The sequence below is a fragment of the Callorhinus ursinus genome, unplaced genomic scaffold (genome assembly GCF_003265705.2).
Source record: "Callorhinus ursinus isolate GAN/ISIS: 27379988/994484 unplaced genomic scaffold, GSC_fseal_2.0 scaffold3, whole genome shotgun sequence".
In the NCBI taxonomy this organism is placed as follows: domain Eukaryota; kingdom Metazoa; phylum Chordata; class Mammalia; order Carnivora; family Otariidae; genus Callorhinus; species Callorhinus ursinus.
Window position 1 is genome coordinate 61,770,587 of NW_027397065.1, and position 12,188 is coordinate 61,782,774.

Here is a 12,188-nt window from a genome sequence, read left to right on the forward strand (position 1 = left end):
AAAAAAAGTTTTCTTATTCTTTCAATGTTTTGGTTTTAAATCTAAAATAATCTGTAGCTTTGACCTCTGCCAGAGACATGGAACTTAGGAACTACCATCTGAACTCTTCCCATCCCATCTGCCATGTCTAGAAAACTAATTCTAATTTTATAAAAGCAAAAAGAATTTTAGCATCATGGTAATTAATTACTGCTTTTAAAACACTATTAACAAGTGAGGAAATGACAGATGTTGGCAGGGATGCGGAGAAAGTGGAACCCTCCTACACTGTTGGTGGGAATGCAAGTGGTGCAGCCACTCTGGAAAACAGTATGGAGGTTCCTCAAAAAGTTGGAAATAGAGCTACCATACAATCCAGGAATTGCACTACTGGGTATTTACCCCAAAGATACAAATGTAGGGATCCAAAGGGGTATGTGCACCCCAATGTTTATAGCCAAACTACAGAAAGAGCCTAGATGTCCATCAATAAATAAATGGATAAAGAAGATATGGTATATATATACAATGGAATATTATGCAGCCATCAAAAAACAAAATCTTGCCATTTGCAACAACGTGGATGGAACTAGAGGGTATTATGCTAAGCGAAATAAGTCAATCAGACAAAGACATGTATCATATGATCTCACTGATATGAGGAATTCTTAATCTCAGGAAACTGAGGGTTGCTGGAGTGGTGGGGGGTGGGAGGTGGGAGGGATGGGGTGGCTGGGTGATAGACATTGGGGAGGGTATGTGCTATGGTGAGCACTGTGAATTTTGTAAGACTGATGAATCACAGACCTGTACCTCTGAAACAAATAATACATTATATGTAAAAAAAAAAAAAGATAGCAGGAAGGGAAAAATGAAGGGGGGGAAATTGGAGGGGGAGATGAACCATGAGAGACTATGGACTCTGAGAAACAAACTGAGGGTTTTAGAGGGGAGGGGGGAGGGGGATTTGTTAGCCTGGTGATGGGTATTAAGGAGGGCACGTATTGAATGGAGCACTGGGTGTTATACACAAACAATGAATCATGGAAGACTACATCAAAAACTAATGATGTAATGTATGATGATTAACATAACATAATAAAATTAAATAAAAAAATACTATTTCACTTAACCTTTGCTTCAGGCATTGCTCTGGGTTCATGGTTGTAGCTGAAATACTTCCTTTCTTGGTTCTTTTTAGTGGGGCTCTGTGGGCATCAAAACCCTTCAGTCTCTTTATGTCTGATTATGTCTTGATTTTGTCATGAGAATTTGGATGGGTTGTAGAATTCTGGAGTGACAGCTATTTTCCCTCAACATTTACTGTTGCTTTTGAGAAGTCTGTTGTCAATCTAAGTGCTTTTCTTTAAAGGTAAAATGTCTTCGTTAGGAAATACGACTCCAGAGGTAACTTTTACTGTTTTTTCTTTGATGTTCTGAAATTGCACTATAATGTGTTTAGAGGTAAATTTATTCTATTTATGCTTCTTGGCATTTGATTTTCATGTTCTATCTGAGGAAACAAATTTTTAAAATTCTGAAAAACACTAAATAAATGTCTCTTTTAATACTGCCTTCATTCTTTTTTTGGCAAGGAGCGGCAGAGAGAGAGAGAGAGATTGAACCACAAGCAGACTCCATGCCCAGCACAGAGCCTGACTCGGGAATTCCATCTCATGGCCCTGAGATCATGACCTGAGCCGAAACCAAGAATTGGACGCTTAACCAACTGAGCCACCCAGGTACCCCTTAATATGGCCTTCTTATCAACTCATCTTTTTTTCACTTCTCATTCTGGCCTCTATGTCTCTCTCTTAACTCTGCTTTCAAGTATTAAACAAGCATTTTTATCTCTCTGTATTACTTTCATTGCTACCATTCAGTTTACTAATTATCTATTTATCTCTTTTTGTCCATTGACTTTTTTTATTTCTGTCAAAATATTTTTTTATTCCTGGGATTTCAAATTGGTCCTTTTACTATTATTGTTGTTATTATTATTATTCATAGCCACCTGCTTTTTTCCCTGAAAACTTTTCTTCTTCTTCTTCTTCTTCTTCTTCTTCTTCTTCTTCTTCTTCTTCTTCTTCTTTTTGTAAATATAGATATGGTACATTTTTAAATCTCTGCTAATACATCACGTATGTATAGTTTTTAGACTGCCATGGTGTTTCTAATTTCTCAGGAGTAAATTTCTTATTTATAAAATATGTAAGTGATCTGAGTCTGACTATATCTTTCAAAAATCTAAACAAGAGAAAAATATATTTAATATTTTTTAAAGATTTCACCTATCAGATTATATTTCATAAACTGAAACAAAAATTCACAAGCCATCTTGAGCAGAAATTTTACAATGACATATTTGTTAGAATCATAAGATCACATAAGGTCACAAGAAATTTTTCATTCTATAAAAAAATAAAGTTCAAATTCAGAAAGGACAAGGAACCTACATGCTGCCACACATTTGGTGAATGGAATATAGAAAACTATAAACCAATTCTCCAGACTTCTCACTTCTCTACCCCACATAATTAATCCTCCTTGTGCAAAATGCTCATTGACTTCTGAGAAGAAAGGCTGATGTTACTTTCATTCAAAGAAATAGTTGTCTTAAAATATCTCCAGTTATAGATTAGTCTTGGTCCATAAGGCTGATTTGGCCTGTACATACATGTGTTTAGTTCACTTAAGAGTTGATAGTTTACATGATTTCTATTACTAAAAGTGAGAGATAAAAAAAAAATTCAGACGGGAACACTTGGCAGCTATAGGCAATAGTCTAGCCTGACAGTAATTACACAGGGATGAGTAACTACTGTGTCCATTTCATTGGAACACCGTCGTTCCTTCACTGCTCCCCATCCAGCTGCCTTACTCATTTATACCCCTTGCCTCTCCTCTGAGTTAGGGATCGCTGGTCTCAAAACTCACAGTGCTGTAACGCATCATTGAATTTCCATGTTTCTGCTACAGTGATGCCTTACAAAGATTTACCATAAACACCTCATTACACATTAGTTTTACCAGATTAACTATTTTCTAGTAAAGCAAAATACTTTTTAGTAGACATTATTTTCTAGCACCCGGCGAGTAGTGACAGGTGAGGGATTTCTGCAAAGTTAGACAGCAGGGAAGATGGCTTGGGCACCTGGGGAACAGATGCCAAAGAATTCAGGAGCCAGACCAAGGGAGAGAACAGAGGGTGCTGATGGTGTGTTTCACTTTCTTTCTAATGGTGCTGGGCACTTGCCCTAAAGGCTTTACACTACTACTAGGCAGCATGAGGTCTCTGTCATTTCCTTGCCCCTTTCCCGTGAGGGCACAATTACTTGTGGGACTCAGGGTCTCTCTAAAATTGAGTTCTAGGGCTAAGAGAAACTACCTTGAGCCAGAAGATCCTCCTCATTTGCCTTCTGTACCAATAGCGGGGCCTCCTTATTTCACTGGGGGTAAATTGAGGGTTAAGTGTCAGAGGAATTAGAATGCACATCGGGCAGCAGCCAGAAAAATACCCCTCCAGCAGCAGCTGTTGTAAGAACTACCCTGTTTGGTATAGAACTGATCAACAAAAAAACCTCAAAATGATTGTTGTACCTCTGTGTGTGTGTGTAACTTTTATTAAGACCTTACAGTTACTAATCTAGTCTCTCCATTGGCAATCCTGGCCATACATTCAGACTCTAAATGCCATTAGCCAAACTTAATAGTCATTTGGGTTTTCTGCCTCCTGGCTATCTTTAGCTCATTACATTGGAAATCACCAGTCTGAATTACTGTATATTTGTGTATTTGTACACATACATAGAGATAAATTTCCACTGACATCCAGTAATATTCTCAGAGAATGCGCAGATAATATGGAGTACAATGTGGAGGAAGTTTTCTTCGTGGCTGCAAACTATGTATAGACCCCCTTCTGTTTGCTCTTACGGCATCTTATGCTGACATCCATGTGGAGCTCACCAAATGTATGTGTTTCCTAGGGCTGCTTGACCAAATACCATAGATGTGGTGTCTAAACAACAGAAATTTATTTGCTAACAGTTCCGGAGACTGGAAGACCAAGATCAAGGTGTTAGGAGGTTTGGTTTCCGTTCTTCCCTTAGCTTGTCAATGGCCATCTTGCTGTGTCCTCACATAGCCTCTTCTCTGTGTGTCCAGATTTTCTCCTTTTATAATGATACAAATCAGGTTGGACCAGGGCTCACCCTAACAACCTTATTTTAGCTTAATCACTTTTTAAAGACCCAATCTCCAAATACAGTCATAGTCTGAGGTATTAGGGGTTAGGACTTCAATATATGAATTTGGGCTGGGGCACACAATTCAGCCCATAACGCCAGGCATATTGCATTTGGTCACTTGATCTCTCTCTCACTAAAAATGAACCACTTGAAGGCAGGAGTCATGACATACTTATCTTTGTGTTCCTTATATCCATCATTTTTGATTAAAAAATATTTACAGAACTGAACAAGCTCATAAATATAAGCTTGTTTATATATATATAACATCATATAACTATGATGTTTTGTGGCTTTTTTAAAAAAGATTTTATTTATTCATTTGAGAGAAAGAGAGAGAGCGCACAAGCAAGGGGAGAGACAGAGGGAGAGGGAGAAGCAGACTCCCTGCTGAACTGGGAGCCCGACTTGGGGCTCGATCCCAGGACCTGGAGATCATGACCTGAGCTGAAGGCAGATGCTTAACCATCTGAGCCACCTAGGCACCCCTGTTGTATGGCTTTTAAAGAAGTTTTATCTGGTCCTGACATATTTGGTTGGGAATGAGAGGTGTCCAAGGGACTTAGCTGCAACTAAATTACTCTTTAAAAAAAAAGATTTTATTTATTTATTTGACAGCGAGAGCACGGGCAGGGGGTGGGGGCAGAGGGAGAAACAGACTCCCCACTGAGCAGGGAGCCCAGCGCAGGGCTCAATCCCAGGACCCTGGGATCATGACCTGAGCCGAAGGCAGAGGCTTAACTGACTGAGCCACCCAGGTGCCCCCTAAATTACTCCTATAAAGAAATTCCCAGATCTAGGCCATATATTCAGAGATAGGTGAGGAGTGTAATATTCTATTTAAAATGAGTGGCAGCAGAAAAATAACACAAGGAAAGAAATAATAAGAGAACATGAAAGGATAAATATATATTGGGAGAGGCTGGTTCCCATATCAGATAAAATAAGCCATTGTTTATGCCTTCAAAGGACTCATAACTAACTTAGAAACAAATATATTCAAATGCTTAGGAATCCGTAGGAATAAAATATGGACAAAATTGTATCAGTGGGGAGGAGTTAGCAAGCGCTGCAGTATTAACAGAGACCAAATTCCATTGTGGTCTAAAAAAATGGCTGTGGGTTTTGGTGAGCAAAAGTTGTGACTGCATTGAGGACAGTAGGTTAGAGTTGGACTTTTAAGGATAAAGGGGGGAAAGCAGCACAATTTAAATTGTGCTTGGTTCCAGAATTTGGAAATCAGGGATGGTGAAATTATCAGGAGGCAGTTGAAAAAGAAAAACCAGCATAGTTTTCATAGCACAAATCTTGTAATTATTTTATTGACTAACATATTGCCTTTTTAAAAATGTTCTTTCAACTCTGAACAATGAACTGTCATGACCATTTCAATCATAACATAAATTAAGTCTACCCGGCATAAGCTTAGTGTTTTCAAAGGATAAATAGCTAATTAGTCATAACAAAATGACTTATCCTTCTGTCTAGCTGGCAATGGAGTTAAAGTTCTGAGATTTAGGTCATGAATCGTGAGGTGATGGGTTCCCCCACCCCAATCATAAGCAGGGAAGAAAAAGAAAATATAGAAAAACCCATAAGATGTTTGGATGTCAGTAATCTACTACTCTCAGCTCATAGGAAAATTCCTGTTTGCTTAAAACATAACAATTGGCAAGTACTTTATGTCACTTTATCCTATACACATGCCATGGCATTACTTAATTTTTTTCTTATCTATTTAGCTCTAGGTGTTGTTTCCAAATCTTCATGGTCAAATGACAGTTTATATTGTCTTCAACAGAAAAATCAGCCCACACTTTAGGTATACCTCTTGGAAAATACGTGTCTGTCCATTGATGTTGGCTGAGTTTCTTTCTTTCTTTTTTTTTTCCTGACCTGGCGTGGTTTACACTTCTCTCATGTTTATTTTAGGAGATATATGTCCTAGCATGGAATGCAAATTAGGAGTACAGAGCGTTCTAAACTAGTTTCCGTTTGACATTATTCAATAACAGATTATTATGATTGCTTCAAATAGTGTATGAGGTATTCCTTGGAACTCAGGTTTTACATTCATTTATTATAGTTTTTTCAAACTTTGTTATAGATATAATAATTAAGATTATTTTAAATGTTTTACTAAAGGTGTATTACAAACCAATTAAGAGACAATTAGATTCTAGGAATTTACTCTATGCTATTATATAAGGAGTTGAAATCCCTTTCTTCTGCATGCTGGTCCTTGGAGTGTTTGAACTCAGAGTCATTCCTTATTCTACCTCCTCTCTGATCCCCCCAGCCCTATGCTGAACTCCATGTATTTTAGGGGGGGTCCAAAATGATCTTCCTCAATCATGTATCAGATAGCTTCTGAGTGGATTTGGCTAGCAGTGGGCACTATCAGGAGATTGGAGATGAGAGAAGGGAGAGTCCAAGGCCCGCTCTTCTTCCCTTCCTTCCTTCTTTCCTTCCTTCCTTCCTTCCTTCCTTCCTTCCTTCCTTCCTTCCTTCCTTCCCTCCCTCCCTCCCTCCCTCCTTCCTTCCCTCCCTCCCTCTCTCCCTCCCTCCTTCCTTCCTTCCTTCCTTCCTGTCCATCTGTCTTTTTTCAGTATTATTTTTGTGTGTGTATGTATATGTTTTTAATTTTTGTTATTAAAGTATAGTTGACATACAATGTTATCCAAGACATTTCTTCACCCCTTTCTTTGCATCAGACAACATATCCATCTGCACCTGTGCACTCCCTGCTTCCAGCTCCCACATAACAGGCCCTCCTAGCTTCCTCCAGGTGAGCCAAGCTCTTTTGGTTTCCAATAACCCCATCAATTCCTTTGTCCCAGCCTAGGTGTAGTGGCAGCTTCTGCTCTTTCTAATCTCAGGGTTACCACATTTTCCTCTCACTTGGAGTCCCAGGTCTGTCTATTAAACCAATGTCACTCTATTTTAAATACTTGAAATGATTATCTTTTTCTGGTTGGTTCTTGATTGATTCATTCCATTTCTTCTTTCTTTATCTGATGATTGCTAAAATCACGCTCACAAATCTCTGTTATTATTGTAATCATCATTGACAATGAAATGTGTGTATTGCTATCTGCAGGGCACAGTGATCAGTGCTGTAGATAGTATAAGGGGTAAGACTAGGCCCGAGTAGTGGAAATGGTAAGAAGGAAGGCAGAAATGCTGACATACATATTGGGTTTCTGAGTTCATAGATGACTCAACATATGGACCTTGTTGAATGAAGATACTAGTGAGGAGTATTGGAGCCTCTGATTTGACAAAACTTCGGGATAGAATTTCTTTATTCATCCACAGATAATTATAGGCTCTAACCAAATGGCAGGGTCTTTGCTAGGCGCTAGGATGAGGTACTAGGCAAGACTAGGAACATACAAGATGCAGGGGGACTGCATTCCTTCTAGAGGCTCTAAGAGAGAGTCCATTCTTTGCCTTTTTCAGCTTCTAGAAGCTGCCTGCATTTCTTGGCTTATAACTCCCTTCCATCTTCAAATCCAATTCAATTTTATCACTCCAAGACCTCTGCTTCTCTGACTCTGACTTTCCCTGCCCCTTTCCTCTTTTACTTTTAAGGACCCTTATGATTATAGAGGGCCCATCCGAATAATCCAGAATAATCTCTCCGTTTCAAAAAACCTCAACTTAATCACATCTGCAAAGTCTCTTGCTATGTAAGGTGACATATGCAGAGGTTTCAGGGATTAGGATGTGGCCATCTTCTGGGGACCATTATTCTGCCTACCACCCCCTTCCCATACCCCCCGGAAGCATTGGGATAGTGACAATCAGACTTTGCAAAGGAGATGCTAAAAGCAATAGGTAAACCCAGCTGGGTACCACATGGCTTTCCTTCCCTCCCTTCTCCCCTCCCCTCTACTGCTCCCCCCCCCCTCAGCAGTTCTGCTTTCTGGTGAACTCTGCACAGAGTCCAGAGAAAGACTCGCTGGTTGTCACCTCCTCTGTTCAGGCCTTGACCTTCAGGAGCCTGCTCCCTTTCTCTCCTGGGTCTTCCTGTCCTTCAGTTTTGAAGTTGGTGGCATGGTGGCTGCCCTGGCAGGCTCTCTGAGAAATGTGGCAGAGAAGCCAGTCAGCAGCTACCTAGCAGCCTGAGCTGGGCAGCGTGGGCTCCAGACTCACCCTGGTCCAGTTCACCATGTGAGGGGGCAGCATTCAGTTCTACAAGTAAACAAGTATCCACAGGCAGTTTTCTTGGAAGTAGATGTGCCTTAGTGTCAGGGAACAGCTGCTACCAACAGTCTATCAGCAACACTAATATTTGTTTTTTCAAAACAAAGTGAGACTTGACCAATATCAAGGAGCGATGCTGTGGGATTAGAAGACAGAAAACGTTAAGCAGTGCTTAGAAAATGACCCTGGAAGCTGTAGGGACACAGACATTCCAAAGGGCTGTGTGGATTTAATGTCTCCTATTAACATGCTGCTCATGTCTTAATGAAAGCAAAGAGCATGGGTTTGACAACTGATTCCAAAAAAGCATGACCTTGGGGCGCCTGGGTGGCTCAGTTGGTTAAGCGACTGCCTTCGGCTCAGGTCATGATCCTGGAGTCCCGGGATCGAGTCCCATATCGGGCTCCCTGCTCAGCGGGGAGTCTGCTTCTCCCTCTGACCCTCTTCCCTCTTGTGCTCTGTCTCTCATTCTCTCTCTCTCAAATAAATAAATAAAATCTTTAAAAAAAAAGTCTCAAAAAAGCATGACCTTGGAATGATTGTGATGAACAGCTACTTATTACTGTAGCACTTCATCAACTGCTAAGCTCTATTCAATGAGATTGCAAGGGACAGCTAATAGGCACCTAAATATGTAAAAAATCTTACCAATCTACCCCAGTCTATGGGTTTTGAAGAAGCAGAAAGAAGTGACCAACTCAACCTCTGGAAATAATGGAGGACAATATTAAAGAAGGTGGCATTGTCCCACTTCATTATTATTAATCTTAACAGTGTAACTATAGTTGTTTGGTCTAATCAAGGTGAGGAAATCATAATTTCATATGTTACCGTTATTGGTACTGCAGTCCAAGCAACAAATATGAATGACTTTAAGCCAGTAGTTGGCAAAAAAGGAGAAAGCCACAAAAGACACCAGAAAACCACACTGAAATCAGGTTTATAGCTCCTGGATAATTGCTTGATTCTCTTCAGAGACTGTCAATATTCCGTTCATTGTTACTACCAATAAATCATTGCTTTTGTTCAGATGGTATCACTAGTATTTTTATTGTAATCTAGATACATGCAATGGCAAATAAAAAGTCACTCATTTTTGCCAAGCTTAAAAAAAAAAAGCAATAGCTAAACCCCAAACTCTAAGATAAACTGGCAAATTTGCATTGTTTCCCAATACCCCTCTTTTTAAGAAAGAGTTTTCAAAAATCAGAGAGGTGGCAAGACTCTTAGCAGAACTGTTGAAACCACCCAGTTCCTGGATAGTCAATGGAAAACTTTTATTGGAGAACAGTTTTGCAGTATTTTTTTTTTTGGAAGATTTCTCTGAAATTCCAATTTAGGTGACAGCAAACAAGTAGGCAATGACGAGTGGGGTACAGTTTTTTCTCAGCAACTGGAAATAGGTGTGTGCTTTGTGTGAAATGAGGGCTCAGTAGTATGCACCTGTGGGATCTCCCAGCAGTGGCTGGACCCACACATTCTGTGACCTTGCATCCATACTGATAGCCACAAGTAGTGCCCCTTCATATACTCAAAGGACAACACCAAATGCATGAAAATCCCATGTGAAAGGATATTTCTAGACTATGGATTCATATATTATAAAGGGACTCTTCCCAATTTTCTGCTGAATATTTTGAGCAGAAAGGTGGAATTTGTAAGAGATAGAATGTAATCAAAAGAATTAAGGGATCAGAAAGATGTTCCTAACCAGAAACAGGGGAGAGGAATGGATGCCTACTGTGATCTCCTTCCATTTAGGGCCTAGGGTGTGTGAAGTGAGTCCTAGGACTTCTATGGGGACACATCCTGGAAGAGCAGAAGCACTTCTCTGGGGAAGGATACTCTTCTACAAACTTGAGAGTACCCTACATTTCTCAGCTCTGTTCAGGAAAATTAAAGGACAGTTTCAGTTTTATTTTGTTCATAAATGTCTATCACCCTCCCCTCACTCCATGAGATTTCAGGAATAAAGCTAAATTGTACATCTGAGAAGTTTGACTCAAATCAATTATCTAAATGTGGGATTGATAAAAACGACTATTTAAGTAGCACTGATAACTGATGAAAAGGATTGTATTGCTTCCCTACTTGCCCCCTGGCTGAAGTAACCTTTTAATTGTCAAAGTATCATGATGAACTATTTCACAAGAAGATTAAAGATTTCACATCTAGTTCCCAATCCTAAATTTATGCATGTTGAGAGTAGAGATCCTTCTCTTTCAGCCAGGAAACAAATTTCACAGTAAACAACTTATTACTTTTTAAAGTATGGTGTAAGTAATAAGGTAGAGCATAAGGTTGATATTTCTCAGTAGTTTAATTCACAGGGCCTGGTTTTTTTGGAAAGGAAAAAAAAAAAAACAACTGTTTTCTTTTGTTTGCTAAACCCTCTTTTTTCCAAAATCCTTCTTGTCTGGGAATGGGGAGGTTTAGATCACTAGCAGGTATCGGGGGAGACACAGTAGTCAATGCTAAATAGGCAAGATTATTACACAGGGTATGTTTGTATCCTTTCACTCTCATTTTCAAATTTACCATTACTCAATTGAAGTAGATTTCTGTTCAACATTTTCCAGGACCATGTTAAGTAAGACCAATGATATTAGATACCATTTGTCTACCATGTGGCAGGCATTTTATTGTTATTATTTTTGTTTTTATTAACATATAATGTATTATTTGTTTCAGGGGTTCATCAGTCTTACACAATTCACAGCTCTCACCGTAGCACATACCCTCCCCAATGTCCATCACCCAGCCACCCCATCCCTCCCACCCCACCCCCACTCCAGCCACCCTCAGTTTGTTTCCTGAGATTAAGCATCTCTTGTGGTTTGTCTCCCTCTCTGGTTTCTCTTGTTTCATTTTTCCCTCCCTTCCTCTATGATCCTCTGTCTTGATTCTCAAATTCTTCATAACAGTGAGATCATATGATACTTATCTTTCTCTGATTGACTTATTTCGCTTAACATAATACCTTCTAGTTCCATCCATGTCGTTGAAAATGGCAAATTTCTTTTTTTGATGGCTGCATAATATTCCATTGTATATATACCACATCTTCTTTACCCATTCATCTGTTGGTGGACATCTAGGCTCTTTACATAGTTTGGCTATTGTGGACATTTTGCTATAAACATTGGGGTGCATGTGCCCCTTTGGATCACTACATTTGTATTTTTGGAGTAAATACCTAGTAGTGCAATTGTTGGGTCATATGGTAGCTCTATTTTCAACCTTTTTTTTTTTAAGATTTTATTTATTTATTTGACAGAGACAGAGATAGCAGGAACAGGAACACAAGCAGAGGGAGTGGGAGAGGGAGAAGCAGGCTTCCCACTGAGCAGGGAGCCTGATGTGGGACTCGATCCTAGGACCCTGGGATCATGACCTGAGCCAAAGGCAGATGCTTAATGACTGAGCCACCCAGGCACCCTCTATTTTCAATTTTTTGAGGAACTTCCATCCTGTTTTCCAGAGTGGCTGCACCAGTTTGCCTTCTCACCAACAGTGTAGGAGGTTTCCCCTTTCTCCACATCCCTGCCAACATCTCTCATTTCCTGACTTGTTAATTTTAGCCATTCTGACTGGTGTGAGGTGGTATCTCATTGAGGTTTTGATTTGGATTTCCCTGATGCTGAGTGATGTTGAGCACTTTTTCATGTGGCTGTTGGCCATTTGGATGTCTTCTTTGTAGAAATGTCTGTTCATGTCTTCTGCCCATTTCTTGATTGGATTATTTGTTCT

General features: G+C 39.7%; 1 pseudogene; it reads left to right on the forward strand.

Moving 5' to 3' along the window:
- The first annotated feature begins 1,356 nt into the window (after positions 1–1,356).
- On the forward strand, positions 1,357–9,384 carry LOC112820423 (thioredoxin-like protein 1 pseudogene; annotated as a pseudogene).
- Positions 9,385–12,188: the final 2,804 nt, after the last annotated feature.